General features: G+C 37.1%; 1 protein-coding gene across 1 annotated transcript in view; it reads left to right on the top strand.

The window, feature by feature from the left end:
- The first annotated feature begins 36 nt into the window (after nt 1-36).
- The window catches only part of LOC138175084 (uncharacterized), an 83,145-nt gene continuing 65,687 nt past the window's right edge, over nt 37-17,494 (top strand). Inside the window, exon 1 of the mRNA XM_069105400.1 lies at nt 37-145. The gene's annotated coding sequence lies outside the window, so the exon portion shown is untranslated. The remainder of the gene's footprint in view (nt 146-17,494) is intronic.

Raw genomic sequence — 17,494 nt, 5'->3', positions numbered from 1 at the left:
CCGCGCCCACCGAGGTCTCGCGAGAACGTCGCCCAGCCTCTCCTTCTACTCGCGGCGTAGAGCTGGGCGCGAGCCCGGCTGCGGAGATCAGGCGTGCGTCCCCGACGTCGGAGAGGCGTTGTCGCGCTGCTGCTGCGAAACCGGAGTAGGCGCTTTCCGGTCATGGCGAAGGGGCGGGGACTTAGGGAGCCGTGGGTGTGGGCAGCCTCAGGGTCTGGAAAGTTGGGTGGGCGGAGGGGGCGTGAATGGTTCTGGTTGGGGCTCCCTCCGGTCCGCCTCCTTCTTGGTGGTGTGAGGGGTTGGAGGTAACGAGATTTAGGCGCACCCGGTCGCGCAATTGGAGAGCTCCCCAGACCCTGGGGCTATGAGGGACGAGTGGATGCGGGAATTCTCTGTCCACCCTGGCCTCCTGGATCGAGGATTAAAAAAACCAAACACCCTGTTTGGCATTCAAAACCCTCGACCGCTTGGCCCTTTCCTCCCTTTCCGGTCTTCCCCTCCCTCCCTATTTTCCCCCCTAAACTTTTATTTTCAGCTCCAATTCTCTCCCTCTCTTCCCCTATCCCTTTGAGAAAACTTGAAAAACAAAACTTGTTACAAATGTTTATGTAAAAAAGGAAAATATTCCCACAATACCTCCGTTCAAGAAAAAAAAAAATGTGCCTTTCTGTTTGGAGGTAGGTAGCGGGTTTCATCTTGAATCCCCTGGAATTGTGGTTGGTCACTGACTGTTCTTTAAAAGTTACTTGTCTTAAAAGACATTGAGATGTTTACAGGATGTCCAGTTGAAAATGCTCAATGATTTCATACTGGAGTTCAGAAAAAAGCTGAGTATTGTCATTGTAAAAATTGTTCTCCTGGTTCTGCTGCTCACTTCACTCTTCATCCGTTCTTACAAGTCTTCCAGGTTTCTCTGAAATCTTTCCCTTCGTTATTTCTTAAAGCACAATGGTATTCCATCCCATCCATGTGCCTTAACTTGTCCATCCATTCCCCAGTTGATGGGCATCCAGACACGCGGTTTCCAATTTATGGCTACCATGAAAAGGGCTACTATAAATATTTTTGCACATACAGGTCTTTTTCCTCTTTTTATGGTCTCCTTGAGGTTTTGACCTAGTAGCAGTATTGTTAGGCCAAAGGTTATGCACACTTTAATAGTTTAGGTACATAGTTCCAAATTACTTTATGGATTGGCCCGTCCAGTTCACAGTTCCACCAACTGTGCATTAATGTACCCGATTTCCCTTTTTGCCATTTTCTTAACACCTTATTTTCCCCTCTCCACTTACTGATTCTGGCTTCCTTTGTTGTTCCTTGCACATTCCATTTCCCCCACTCTGGGCATTTTTTTTTTTTTTTGGTGTTCCGGAATACTGTCTCATCTCCATCTCCTGACTTCCTTTAAATTGCAACTAAAATTGTCCTCTAAGAGAAGGGTTTCCTGGCCACATGACCCCTTAATCTTCCATCTATGATTATCTCCAATGCATTCCTTATCCTTCTTTGCACATCAGTCTTTTCAAGTTGTCTCCCCCATGAGGCTGTGAATCCCTTGAGAACAAGGACTGTGTTCTGCCATTTTATCATTAGCTTTAGCACAGTGCTTGACTGACTGTTAGGGAATTGCAAAATGATTTGTTCATTTCATAAAGTACCTTGAAATACTCAAAAGAAACACTTGATGAGAACAAATTGTTTTTAAAAATGTGCATCTGAAAATCCTTTAGAGAAATTATTGGAAGAAAAAAAAACTACATTTTTGTGCAATTCTGTTTCTCCTTAATCAATTTACTATCCAACTTTCCATAGTGGTTGTTCCAGATTTACTTGTATCCTCAAGGCTCTCATGGGACCCCTTCCTTTCATCATCTCAGTTGAGGACTTAATCTCATACTTCATTGAAAAAAATTAGCATTCAGTGAGAGCTTTCCCTTCACCCTCTCCTCATCTTACTATCATTCAGATATCTTTCTTCCCTGATTTTCACTCCAGTCTCTTATGATGAGGTGGCTCTTCTCTTTGCCAAGGCTAACCTCTTAATGTACCCTTAATGCCATGCTTTCCTATCTTCTTCAGCACATTGCCCCCACATTTATCCCCATTCTCTAATCTTCAGTCTCTCCCTACCTACTAGCTCTTTCCCATCTGCCTTTAAACACATTCATATCTCCCCCATTCTTAAAAAAATCCTTGCTAGATCCTTCACTGTCCACTGGCTATTATCCTATATATTTCCTACATATGTCAACTACTGAAGAAGGCTGTCTATGCTAGATATTTTTCCTTTTCTTTCACTCTCCCATTAACCCTTTGCAGTCTGTCTTCTAACCTCATCCAACTGAAACAAACCTGTCCAAAATTACCAGTAATTTCTTAATTTTCAAATCTAATGGTCTCTATTTAGTCCTTCTTGACCTCTCTACAGCCTTTGGTACTATTGATAATTTCCTAGATACTCTCTTCTCTCTGAGTTTTTGGCATTACTCTCTCTGCATTCTCTTATATGCTCCTTGCTCTGCTTTGTTGGTCTTCATCCATGTCTGCCCACTAATTGCAGATGCCCCCCCATGACTCTGTCTTGGGCTTTTCTTTTCTTTTTTTCCCCACTCTATACTGTCTTGGTGATTTCATCAGTTCAGTTATCATCTCTATGCAGATGATTTCCAGATTTATATATCAGACTCCACTTTTTTCTGAACTCCAGTATGAAATCATTGAGCATTTTGAACTGGGCATCCTGTAAACATCTCAAATTTACTGTCTTCAAAACAGAATTCATCTTTCCTCTAAAACCTTACCATCATCCAAACTGCCCTCTTACTGTTGAGGATACTAAAATTCTTCTGGTCACCGAGACCTACAACTTTGGTATTATACTTGATTCCTCATTCTTACCTTAGATATCCAGCCCTCTGACAAATCCTATTTCTACTTTCACAATATCTATTTTATTGATCCACTTTTCTTCTCACAGTCATTAACCTAGTTCAGACCCTCATCAATTCTCTATCAGAATAGTCTCTATTAGAATAGAACTGATCTTGCTTCAAGTCTTTTCCCAGTCCAATCCATCCTGCATTCAACTGCTAAGGTAATTTCCACTCAAGTCTGACAATATCATCTCCCCTTGGTACCTCTTCAGTGAGCTCCAGTGGCTAATATCTTTAGTATCAAATATTAACTCCTCTGCTTGGCCTTTAAAGCTCTTCATAACATTGCCTCTTTCCACCTTTCCAGTCTTCTAACACTTTACCTCCTTCTATGTACTTTATCTTTGTCCTAGCCTTGATCATGACACTACCTCCTTCCTTCAAGACTCAACTCAAATCGTGGCTTCTCAATCCCTTCCCTTTCCCCTAGCAGCTCGTACCTTCTCTCAGATTATCTTCCACCTACTTTCATCTACTCTGTGTAATCTATATGCAGATTATTTACCTGCTGCCTCCCCATTAGAGTGTAAGCCTTTTGAGGTCAGGGACCGTCGGCTTTTCTTTGTATCCATAGCACTTAGCACAGTGCCTGGCACGTTTATGAGTGCTCAATAAGTACTTATTGATGAATTGACTGACCATTAGGACATCAAGACAAATCGAGAGAAAAGGAAATGGTGGACAATAGGCAAGTGATCCATAAGAAGAGGAAATATATGATTGGAGAAGTTAGGAGAAAATTTTTGTTTTGTTTCTATGCTATCCTAGATAGTGAACTTAAAGTCAAATTGCAAATTAATGGAAAACTCTTTCACATCCCCTTTTCCAGAATTTCTAGAATCCCTAAGGATGTAAACTAGGGTGGTTTCTGTTGGAGGCAGAATAATATGAGCATTGGAGAACTACAAACAAAGGCTAGGTGATCCACACATGTCAAGTATGTGTAGAGGAGATTCTTATGGAAGTACAAGTTGGACTTAATGGCCCCTGAGGTCCCTTCAAACTGTTAAAATTTCGTGATTCTAATGTGGCAAGTTAAAGTCATAAAGTAATTCATCTGATAGAAAATCAGTGGTTTTATATTATCAGTTTTATGGCTTATTTTATGTCAGTCATGTTTTTCAGTTTCTTGTACTTCCCTTACTCAAGAGTATTCTGAGGGAGATATTATCAATATTATTATCCTTATTTTATGGATGAAGAAACAGGCTCTCTTGAGCAGTGACTAGCCCAGATATATACTGATAGTAAGGTTAAATAGCTTGCCCAGAGTTCTACAGGTGCTAAGGGAGCTATGAGTCATCAGGTCTTTCTGAGATTGCTGCTCTTTCCAACATACCCAAAATATAAAAATGGAGAGGGACCAGAAGAAATAAGATAATATCACTGAAATGATAGCTCCTAGAAGGAATTACAGCACCACCTATTGTGATGATGATTGATTTTTGGAAAACTCTTATACTCTAGTTGGACCAATAAAGTTCCTTAGTCCATTCAAATCAAGTAACTTTCAAAAGACAGTAATTAGTACATATGCCTCAGACAAACAAATGACTTCTGACTCTATCATTCAACTGAAATAGTTCTCTCCAAGATTATTAATCTAATTTCCAAATCTCACATCTCTTCTTTCCTTTTATTCATATCCTTCACAATGCATCTACAACATTTGGCCCTGTTCATCACTTTCTCCTCCTTAATACTCTCTTTTCTCTGGGTTTTTTGACTGTGCTCTCAGTTGTTTTTTTTCTTAGTCACACACAAATTTGTAAGCTATTGTATCTTGCTGGGTGATCTCTTCAACTCCTAAAGTTGCTGGTCCTAGTTGGTCCTAATTCAGACTGCCTTAGTGCATCAGGTTTGTAATTCTACTGAAATGAGACATTTGTAAGTCATCTAACAGTCAGCAAAAGTAGGTTTACTTAGCTGTGCCATGGAAAGAATGCTCAGCAAGAATAATGCATTGATTTAAATGGGTGCAGTTTTCTTGCTTATGTGTTGGTAGTTCTGGTCATATAAGGAAGGAACCCTTGATGCCTTGTGTACTGCTTTATACTCAGGCCACCAGGGCCTGAGGATACGTACGTATTCTAAGCCTTATTTCCCTGGAACAATTAAGTCTTCAGGATAGTTTCAGTAATTTGATGAAAAACTTGCCTACCCTGTGAGAGATAGCACCTTTGGAAATATTGTTCCTACCACTTATGGGTTCAATTATAACTGCTGTTCTGCTATTTCCCAGATATAAATGTCTCCTGTCTCATGTCATAAAGTGTTTTTTGGGAATTTCAAACCACATGTCCTATCTCAAACTTGATGTATCCAAAATAAAACTCATTTTTCTCCCAAAATCCACCCCTCTTCCAAATTTCTTTATTACTATTGAGAACACAACGATTCTCCCAGTCATACAGGTTCACAACCTCAGTGTCATCCTCAACTTCTCATTCACTCCATTTATCTTAATAGTTGGCCAAGTTTGTCGTTTCTACCTTGACTACATCTTTCATATAAATATTTTTTTCTAAACTCTACACCTCTGTACAAGATTAGAATGTCATCACTTTTCACCAGTAGCCTTCTAATTGATCTCCCTATCCCAAACCTCTTCCTGCTCCAATCTACCCTCCACACAATAACCAGAGTGATTTCCTAAATCATAGGTCCAATCATGGTACTTCCTTACTGAATTAACTCCAGTGGCTTGCTATTACCTGTAGCATCAAATACGTGTTTGATATTTAAAGTTCTTTAACCTAGCTTTACTCTATCTTCACAGTCTTCTTACACATTACTCCTGTCCATGCATTCTACATTCCAGTCATAACTGATCCATTCACTGTTCTTACACATGATGCTTCATCTCCCAGTTTCATGCCTTTGTATTGATTGAGTTTGAAACTCCTTCCCAACTGGCCTCTGCCTCTTAGAATCCCTGACTTCCTTTAAGGCTCAGCTCAGACACCACTTTCTATAGGGGGCCTTTCCCAGTGTCCCCAGCTAGTATATTTCCCTCTAAGGTCATCATCCTTCTACTCTATTTGTATCTGGTACACACACACACACACACACACACACACACACACACACACACACACACGGAAAGACAGATACTTCTTCTGGGGAAGGTAGAGGGGAGAAATTAATGAGGTGTGATTTGCTAGCACCCAACCTCCCACTTCCAGACACAAATGGTTATTACCAGGCTTGCTTTGCTTAGGGCAAAAAAAACAAAAACAACCCAGCAACTTTACCAACTTTGGAATATTTATTTTTTTTCCTCCATTAAGTCTTATTCCAAAACATTTACTAAGAAAAATGCAAAACAAGAATAATAACATAATTCTCCCGTAAACCAGGAATACAGTTTTCCACAGATGCTGTCCTTTAGGAAAGAGTGGTCATTGACCATAACAGAACCCTATCAAAGAAGCAGATGCATAGGGAACACCCATGACTGAGGCAGCTCACAATTCTGTACTACAGATCTTGATGTCCTTCATTAACTTCAAGAGGAGTTTGCACAACAATTTGCTGATGAATGGGGTTGCTTCTTTGCTGACTTCTCTAACTGATGTGGTCCTCTTTTGGGCCTTTGCTCCCCTGCCAGATAGGACTGCTACTCTTCTGGCTATGCTGTATGGTAGCATTAGGCCCTTTCAACAAAAGAAGAATTCCCAAGCCTATTATCTGTAGAGCTTTACCAGGCTGAGCTGCCTTGGCTGAGCTCTGAGAATATCTATACTATGGTGTAAGTGTAAGATCCTTAGAGCTTCTCTACGTTGGCTTTCTAGACTGGGCTCTTGAGGGGTTTCCATGTCTCAAATAGTAGGAAGCAGTGTAGGGAAAAGCAAAGGCAAAGCTTAACTTCTTCCAGTCTGCTCTTCTAAGCAGCAGATAATGTAAGATCTGAGGTATCTTCTGAGAACCAGTTGGACATTTCTCCTGAGATCAGCTTATAGTTCAGAGCTTTTTTTATGAGCCCTAAGTCCAGGTGAGCTCATCTAAGCTCTACTCTGCTTTCTCCTTCCAGTCCAAAGCACAGACCTTTCAGTGACATGACTTAGGCCTATCTCTTGGTGACAAAAAAAAAATCCACCTTTCCACCATACCTAGGCAATATACATTTGATCTCTAGTCACCAAACAATTCTAGTAATCAAGATTTTCCAACTCCTGTCTTCAGAAATCCCCATTTCAGTCATATGTTTGGGCATTTTTAACCTGAGTATCTTTTCTCTAAGGGATTCTTTTGGGGGTATGTTTTGTGTATTTATTTGACTTTTCTTCCACCCTGTTCCTCTAGCACAACTGTCTACATCTAAAAGGGACATGCCTTTACATTTGTTTTCCCAGAGCTTAGCACTCTGTGCCTGGCACATAGGTGCCCCCAAAATGCTTGTTGATTGAGTTATTGATTTCTCTCTCCTTCCTCCTAACCTCTTCAGCATATTTTACCTTCTACTAGAGTTATTTGTGTACTTGTCTCATGTGTAACTCTGAGTCCTCCAAAATACCTAGAACACATTATCATATCATTAGTGAGTACTCAATAAAAATTTGTTAGATCAGGTAATGCCCTGAAGCCCCCAACATAAGACAGATAACCAGCAGGGTGTGGTCCCATTGTTACATATTTCAGTGACTCATTTGCTACCACCCTAGAATCCAAACCCACTTCTAGGCTTTCTTCAATCCTGGATAGCCCCACCATCCAATTTCTGTATTTCCTGAACATCTAAGCATTATTGGAAAAAGTCATAGAACTGTGCTGATTTCATTAAGTCATTAATTTATTATGCTACATGACCTCAGCTGAGCCTTCAATGCTGCTTGTCAGTTGTATTATTCAACTCTTATTAAGTATATCTCCTAGGGAAAATATTTCATACTTCTTTATCCCCTCAAGTTTCCAGTTTCATCACTATACTTCATAACAAATGACCTAAACCCCTGCAGTACTAAAAATATTGAAGTTGTCATGAATTCCCTGCTTGAATACTTTAAAATTTCTGTCTTCACTCATCTTTCTGTCTAGAGGAAGGGCTATGTCTACTTCTTTCCCTTAGTCTGTCCCATAAAATTCATCCTTTTTCTCATGCATTAAAAAAAAATGACTTAATATTTTATTTTTCCCAATTAAATGTAAAAACATTTTTTGACATTCATTTTTAAAAATTTTGTTTCTCATGAATTTTTAGTGTTTCCTTTTCCCCTGGTTTATTGCCATCTTATGTATATAGTTAGAGGTTTCTTTATCTTTCCTTAAGCCTTAACCTATAATGTTGCTGTTCAGTTGTGTCTAATCTCCATGCCCCCATTTGGCGTTTTCTTGGTAGACATACCAGAGTGGTTTGCCATTCCCTTCTCCAGCTCATTTCACAGGTGAGGAAACTGAGGCAAACAGGGTTAAGTGACTTGCCCAGGACCACATAGCTAGGAAGTATCTAAGGCTGGATTTGAACTCAAATAAATCTTCCTTACTTCAGGTCTGGCACTCTATCCACTGTGCTACCTAGCTGTAAAATGTTTAACTAACTAAATAAATACAAATAAATATATCATTTACTAATAAAGGTTAAAAAAACTAAGTTACTTAGGTATCTCAGATTTTCTAAAATCTGCCCCATAAAATATATTTGGTACAGCTGTAAAAATTATAATTATTCTACTTTTGGCCAATTAGTAGTATCCTTTAGATTTGTTATACCTTAACTTCTGGTATTCTTATAAATGCTGTCCTTTTTCTTTTTTTTATCTAGATATGTTGCTTGATTTTTTTATCTTATAAATAGATAACTACATTTGGGCTTTTAATATTTTGTTCCAGAATTTTAAAATTTATTAATCTATAGTAGTGTTTATCTGCCACCTAGAGGTCATGAAAGTTTCTGCTTTTTATAAATTCTAGAGACATAAGACCCTCTGCACGTTTTCTTTTCTGTACCTAGCCCAGTGCCCATGCCTAATAAGTGCTCAGTAATTAATTTCATATACTTTTCTGGTGCTCAACTTATCCTAGAGCTCCAGCAGTCCATATCAAATTACCTTGTAGAGAATACAGTCAGTCATGGTGGCAGCCTGTAATCCCAGCTACCAGGAAGACTGAAATTGATGGCTCCCTTGAGTTTGGGAGTACTGAGCTACAGAGTTACCTGGGCTAATCTGGTAAAACCACCAGGTTGCTGAAGGAGGGACAAACCAACCTATGTCAGAAATGGAATGTCTAAACTCCTGTGCTGATCAGTAATAGAACTGGACCAAAAGGAGCCTCTGTACTTAAAGTTTGGGAAAATGGAAGGTAGGCCCTTGACCCTACTGTCAGACCCTACCAATTACATATTCATTTGGGTAATCAAGCTTCTCTTAAAAAAAAAAAAAGGTAACCTCCAAGAAGAACAAACACTTCACACACACATACACACACCCCTTAATTACTTTAATCTAGTTATCATATTTCCTAAAACCTATTATTTTAGGGTGAAATTAGTTTAATGATAATTTAGTTTAATGATAATTTTTGAGCTTGGAATACCTCAGACCCAGTGATTTTGAACAGCCAGGTCATAATGTGAAGATAGTGTGTGCCTGAGGAATAGGGAAAGAAGAGATTCTTGATGGTAGTAACTACTATGTCACACTGAAAAGTATCTTGAAAAACTTCTAGGAAGGTGACAAGAGAGTCAGATTCCTCAAAGCTGCCTTCAAAAATAGGACTGAAAAACTAAAAGAGAATGAGTAAGCCAACAAAAAGCTTCTATGTAATAAAAATATATATCAAGGGAAACAAAGGAAAAGACTTCAGAAGCATACATTGAACTGGTGTTAAAAATTTCATCAGAGATGACAAAAGAAATTCTGAGAGACATGCTCAAAATAATATCAGACATACTAAGAGAATTAAAAATGAATAATCAAATTTATTTATAATAATGAACAAGAAAAATTAAAGAAATGACAAGATGCAGCCAGAACATTTCCAGGGAAAGAAAATGAAAAAACCTATGATGATGGAAAATATGTATAGGAAATCTGGACATTAAAAATAACAGTAGTGCTGTTGAAGTGGCAAAAGGAGGTTAGAAGATAACAGAAAAACGTGGGGAAGCAATTGGAGGTAAAATTTGCAATTTCAAGTGACCATTTGACAGCAGTTCAAGGAGAGCAAACCTCAGAATTATTTGTACCCCAGAAAACATAAAAAGATAAATATCTGATCACTGTTTCAGGAAATTTTTTTTTTTAATTTCCCAGACCTATTAAAAACAGTGGTGTTCCACAAATAGAAAGGACTCAGTAAGGAGAAACCTAAAATTCAGCTTATCCTGGAATATCATCATAAAACTTCTAAAGTATATTTATAAAGGAAAAATCTTTTAAGCAGTGAGGTAGATAAATTTAAGTTTTTTAAAAGTCAGTTAAGATTTTGCCAGATTTTAATGGGGAAAAATGAATTATCAGGTTTTTTTTTTACACAGAAATTTATAAAAACAATCTAAGACACAAAGAAGATTTCAGTCTACTTCTGTAAATGGAATATCAACAGTAACAAAATCATGGATCCTTTAAGCTTCAGAGAAATGGTATTTCATATAAACAAGGTGGGGGGGAAGGGAAAATATGGTGAAAAGGAGTAGGAGAGAGAGTGCTGCAATTTCCAGGTGAATCTTTGTCAGAGTGGGTGAGGGTGGGTGTCAGTTTTTAGAAATATTTACTAATATTTCTGCAGCATAAAATGTAGAAATTGTTTTTTACCTTGTTATATTTGGCTTACAGAAATAGAAAAATAAGACTGTTTAACTTTTTGGCAAAACAAAAGCTCAGCAAAGAATAGTAGAGGATAAGAAAATCAAGCAATTTTATCATTAAGTGTAAATGGACTGAATTCCCCCACAAAAAGATAAAAAAATTACCAAATAGATTTACAAACTAGAATCCAGAATTATAGTGACTATAATAAATGTATGAAAATTTTGTATTTTTATAGCCTCTAGCACAGTACTATAAACCTAAAAGGTTATTTTTTAAATTAAATTTTATTTTATTTTTAAACAGAGATCTGCCTCTCTCCCTCTGACTTTCTCACCTTCCCCTCTCCACTGAGAAAACAAGAAAAACAACTCATTACAAACATGTATAGTCAAGCAAAATAAATTTCCACATAGGCCATCTCCAAGAAAATATGTCTCACTTTGCACTCTTGAGTCTGTCACCTCTCTATCAGGAGGTAGGAAACATGTTTTATCTACAATAGGTTTATAATAAATGTTTGATGAATATATAAATGAATCTAATATGAAAAGAGCTACACATTTAAATTGAAAGCCCAAGCTAAAATTAAACACCCTACAGAAAGGTCAAGAAAATCTTGAGTTGTATTGAAGATACATAACAAAATGGATTTCAAGTATGAAAGCATCTGCAGAGATAAACAGGAATATTTTACTGTGCTTAAAAACATGTGTAGGTGTATATACACATATATCTATCTATATGTATCTATCTATCTATCTATCTATCTATATTCCAAATAACATAGTAATTAAATTTACAAATGGAAAACATAATATTATAACCAAGAAATACATATAAAATTAATATTAGTAGCCCTTATCAGAATTGATACATCAAAGAAAAAAGCAGTTACAGACTTGAATAGTATCAAACAATATATCATATATATATATATGCTGTTTATATATATATATGTGTGTGTGTGTGTGTGTGTATTTGAGATATAGAGAATAGAGCACTGTTTTAAGTGAAAACAGAAACACAAGTTCAAATATCACCTCTGCTGTTTTCTAGCTATGTAATTTTGGGCATGCCACTCTAATTTTCTGTACCTTAGCTCCCTAGAACTTATTTACTCAGTTACAGATAGGCTGAACTGGAGGAGAGAGTTCATACACCAGGCATTCACTATGTTCATTGGACTATGAACTCCTTGAAAATGAGGATTGCCTTTTTGCCTTTCTTTGTATTCTCAGCATTTAGCACAGTGCTTGGAATATAGTAGGTGCTTAATAAATGTTTATTGACTGATTCTGTTGACAAAATGGCAGATTAATTTAGCATTCACACATACATAGTATGAGCAGGGAGCACCTTTTCCCTTAATGGGAGCCCTGGCACAACTTGAGCCCACAGTGTTGAAACAAGAGAACTTCTATTTATTAGAGAAAGTACCAGGACATTAGATTCACATGGGTACTTACTTGTACCTGGACAGAGGATCACATGAGTCTGCACAGACTTAGAAGAAAGAAGAGAAGGGGGACACTAAAAGAACTGGAGTAAAAAAAAGTGACTGCTTGATTGAACAGTGATGGAGGGGGACAGCTGCAGTCTACATTTGGAGCAGGGAGATGAAGGGTGAACACATGGTCTGGTCTGGTCATGGAGTCCCAGAAGAATCCTGATTCCAGAATTAAAGCAAGAAGTTTCACAGAATCCAATCTGCCATAAAAGTCAGCAGATTTTGGCCTATCCTGAGATACTCCTACAGAACTCCACGATGCAGATGGCACCGAATTTTAAGCTTTTTACCATCTTGTGAGTCCTGTGTTCTGACGTGACTGTTATTCCACTAATATGTAATATAACAAAACTGATTTAAAATATGGAAAGCATCCACAGAGATAAAGAGCATTCTTCTGTGCTTAAAAACATGATAAACATGTAATACACACACCTAATAGTATAGTAATTTATACAAAGCTTATGACATTACAATTAAGAATTATATATAAAATGAGTAGGCTTCAAAAAATCAAAGAAAAAATTATAGACTTGAATAGTGTTAAACAATATATGTATCTGTATGTAGTGTTTATATATGTGAATTTGTGGTATGGTGAATTGGCTTGTTAGCAGAGGAGGAATTAGATTATGTTCTCAATGGGGCCTATATGGGATTACCCTTTTGTGTATGGTGGCCAGAGGACAGTTGCACTATTTGATCCTTTTTGTGTTATTTACATACCTTTTGCAACTTAATTAAATATTTTTGTTGTTGGATTGGGAGCTAGATGATTTGGTAATAGAGGTTGTTGTCCTGGACTTGGACTTCAGCTGTGATTTGCAAAATTGATCACCCAAAATAGCCATATTGAACCTGAGAAAAGTATCAAGGGTTTCAGAATAAGAGTAATCAGAGATTTCAGGGTCCTCCCAGTTTTTATATATATGTGATTATAATTTAAGAAGCAAGCAATATACCTTTTTTTAAATGTTGACAAAAGTTCACCAAGTTCTTAGCCATAGAGAAATCCTAGGTAAATTTAGGCAGAGGTTTTATATTTTTTATTTCCAAAACATAATTCAATAATCTAGACAAAAATAGTGATCATCTGATAAAAAGGCATAGGTTAACATGAAAATCTAAAGCAAAAACACTAATAAATTATTATTGTACCACCTGAAAGCCATGATCAAAAAAAGAGCCTAGACATCATCTTTCAAGAAATTATTTAGAACCAGAAGGTAAAATAAAAATTGAAAGAATCTACTGATCACGGGGCGGCCAGGTAGCACAGCGAGTAAGAGCACCGGCTCCAGTGTTGAGAACACCTGGAGATCGAATCCCAGGCTCAGACACTTAGCACCCACCCAGAAACACCTGGCCGTGTAACCTTGAGCAAGTTACTTAACCCCAATTGCTTAGGGGCGGCCAGGTGGCTCAGCGAGTAAGAGCATTGGCTCCAGTGTCGGGATGACCTGGATCAAATCCGGGCTCAGATACTCAGCACCACACCCAGAAATAATAACTGGCCGTGTAACCTTGAGCAAGTTACTTAACCCCAATTGCTTAAAAAAAAAATTAAAAAAAAAAAAAGAATCCACTGATCACCTCCGGAAAGACATCCCCAAATGAAAACTCCCAGGAATATTAAAGCCAAATTCCAGAGTTCCTAGGTCAAGGAAAAAATATTGCAAGCAGCTAGAAAGAAACATTTCAAGTATTGTGGAATTACCATCAGGATAACACAAGATTTAGCAGCTTCTACATTAAGGAATTGGAGGGCTTGGAATATGATATTCTGGCAGTCAAAGGAGCTAGGATTAAAACTAAGAATCACCTACTCAGCAAAACTGAGTGTAATCTGTGAGGGGAAAAATTGATATTCAATGAGGTAGAGGAAATTAATGCATTCTTGAAAAAAGACAAGAGCTAAATAGAAAATTTGTCTTTCAAATACAAAAATCAAGAGAAAGGTAAACAGGAAAGATAAAGTATAAGGGACTTATTAAAGTTGAACTGTTTACATGGAAACATACCGTGTTTCCCCGATAATAAGACACTGTCTTATTAAATTTTTTGGACAGAAAAACACCAGAGGGCTTATTTTCAGGGGAGGGCTTATTTTAATGAACATTGACAGCAATTTTAATAAACAGGTAAATGTGAACAAAAAAATGTACCTTTATTCAATAATAAATTCAATAAAGAACAGGATGACGCGCTCACTGCTGCAGCTCTGATTGGATGCAGCTCGGAGCGCGGCGTGCGTTTCACCCGGGGGGGGGACGGTGTATACAGAGGGTACCGTAATCTAGCGTGTAGCGCAGGGGATCACCTTCACTACAGTAGCAATCTCAATAGGGCTTATTTTCGGGGGAGGGCTTATTTTAGAGGAATCTTACACAGTAAGGGGAACAGTAAGGGGAGGGCTTATTTTCTGGATAGGTCTTATTATTGGGGAAACACGGTAGTATTTAACTCCTGGCACCTTTCTCATTATTAGGGTAGTTAGAGGGAATATATATGGACAGAAGGCACAAGGTGAGTTGACTATGAAGGGATAATAACTAAAAAGTAAAATTAAGGGGTGAGAGAGGAATGTACGGGGTGAAGGAGAAAGGGAGAGGTAGAATGGGGTAAATTATCTTACATAAAAGAGGCAAGAAAAAACTTTTACAGTGGAGGGGAAGAGTGAGTGAACTTTACTTACATAGGATTTAGCTTAAGGAGGAAATAACATACACACTCAATTGGGTATGGAAATCTATCTTACCCTACAGGAAAGTAGAGGGGAAGGGGATGGGGGGGCATAATAGAAGGGAGGGCAGATTGGGGGAGAGGATAGTTAGAAGCAAGCACTTTTGAGGAGGGATAGGATGAGATAGGAAAGGAGAGAATAGAATAAATGAGGAGAGGCAGGGATAGGATGGAAAGAAATATAGTTAGTCTTTCACAACATGACTATTATGGAAGTGTTTTGCATGAATACACATGTATAACATATTGAATGGCTTACCTTCTCACTGAGGGTGGGAAGGAGGGAGGGAGAGAATTTGGAATTCAAAGTTTTAAAAATGAATGTTTAAAATTGTTTTTACATGTAACTGTGAAATAAGATACACAGGCAATGGGGTATAGAAATCTGTCTTACCCTACAAGAAAATAGAAGGGGAAGAGGAGAAGGGAAAGGAAGGTGGGGGGTAGGGGAGGGACTGTGAAGGGAGAGAAGGGAGGGCAGATTGAGGGAAGGGCTAATAAGAAGCAAAACACTTTTGAGGAGGGACAGGGTGAAAGGAGAGAGAATAAAATAAATTGTGGTAGGGGGAATAGGATGGAGGGAAATACAGTTAGCAATGGCAACTGAAAAAAAATTGTAGGAAGTTTCTCTAATAAAGGCCTCGTTTCTCTTAAAAAAAAAACAACACTAATAAATTACCTTATGTTTAATGATAATACAGATGTCAAAATCCATGGAATGTAGTTAGAAATAATTTTTTTAGAGATAATTTTTAACACCAGACATAACACTTTTATACATCAAAAGAAAGCAGAATGGAAATTATTAAAATAACAGAATTAACAAAATAATAAAGAAAAAATGCAATCAAGAGATGTTTTTTAAAATACCATTAAAATTATAAACACTAAATTTACTAAAAACAAACAAAACTCAAATTACCAAAATGAGAGAGGAATCACAATGAATAAAAGGAAAAATATATATTATAAGAGATTATTTATACATGAATTATCTACGTGACAAATTCAGGAATTTGAAAGAATGGATGCCTATCAAAGACATAAATTTTTAAAAACTCTAATAATTTTGATGTGCCTTAGATGCCCAACAGAGGAATATTGAATCCTAGAGTTGGAAGCCTTTGAATTGTTCTGTGTAGGGGAGTGACATGGTTAGAACTGTTGGTGTTGGTGTTTAATCATTTCAGTCATGTCCAGCTCTCCATGACCCCATATGGGGTTTTCTTGGTGAAGATACTGTTTCTTTTCAGTGCAATAATGTTCCATTAAATTCACATGCTGTAACTTGTTCAGCTATTATAGAATCATTGGAATCATTTCTATCTTTTTACTGTTAAAAATAATGCTCCTATGAATTTTAAAAATATATGGGTCTTTTCTTGCTTGTATTAAATGCCTCAAAAGTTTAAACATTGTTTCAGGACTAATGGGCCAAAACAAAAGTTTAAAAGTTTGTAGTTAATATATCATATACAAGTCTAATATACATTCATATAAGGAACTGATGAAAATTTAAAAGGAGCAATACTGTCTCCCTAGTGGACATGGTCAATGGATAAGCTGTAATTTTATGATTCTATAAGAACAAGCAGTTTTTGGAAGAGGAAACACAGCATGTAAATAATCACTTAAAAATTTTCAGATTCTCTAAGATACATGGAAATTAAAACATCTTTGAGATGCCACCTCTGTCCAAAGCCTTCACTCTTGAGATGAGAAAACTAAGGTCCAAAGACTTACCCAAGTAGTAAATTTGCAGAGCCAATATTGAAACCGAGGCCCCCTGATTCCATATGCAGCCATCTTTCTGTGATACCATGCTGCCTTCCAAATGCATGGTCTTGTGCAAAACAAGATTTCTAGTGCTAGTTTGCTCCCTTATGTCAAAAATTTCCAACTTTTAAGAACTTAAAAGTTCATAACTGTTATGAAATCTATCTTTTTGTGGGACATTTTGTAAGTGTGCTTTAGGATTGATTTTCTCCATAGTAAAACTTGTTTATTTTTTTCATTAATATGTGAAGATTTAAAAAAAAATTTGCACTACCTACCTCATGGAATTTTCTTGAGGAATGTGCAAATCACCATAGAGACAGATATGAGCCATTATTATTTTAGCATGTTAGCATCAATATGCCCCTTTCTTAGGAATAAATATATATGAAAATATGTTTATAATCTTTTACAGTGAAATTCTGAACCAAAAGGAAATCACAAATACATTTGACATTTTAAAAATCTTGAATCTTTTGGATTCTAATTGACAGAGGTGTTATAAATTTTAAATTAATGAAAAAGTTAAAAAAGAGATCTGACTCTTTACAATATATATCTCACTGTATTCATAACTTCCTTTCTGTTCAAAATTTCATCATAAAAAATTACACATGCATAGTCAGAACTCCCTTATAAAAAGAAAGGAGGCATACTTCCTTATAATATAGCAGTGATAGTTCACATGTATTTATCACTTTGCATTTTCTTTTCAGCAGTCCTGGGAGGTGAGTAGTGCAAGTATTATTTTCCCTATTTTATAGTTTAGGGGCAGATCTTTTTCC

The sequence above is a fragment of the Petaurus breviceps genome, unplaced genomic scaffold (genome assembly GCF_028583685.1).
Source record: "Petaurus breviceps papuanus isolate PSGF00001 unplaced genomic scaffold, PetGlider_PUasm1.0 76, whole genome shotgun sequence".
Taxonomy (NCBI): domain Eukaryota; kingdom Metazoa; phylum Chordata; class Mammalia; order Diprotodontia; family Petauridae; genus Petaurus; species Petaurus breviceps.
Note: the sequence above shows the minus strand (reverse complement) of the source record. Positions and strands in the feature narration are given on the sequence as shown.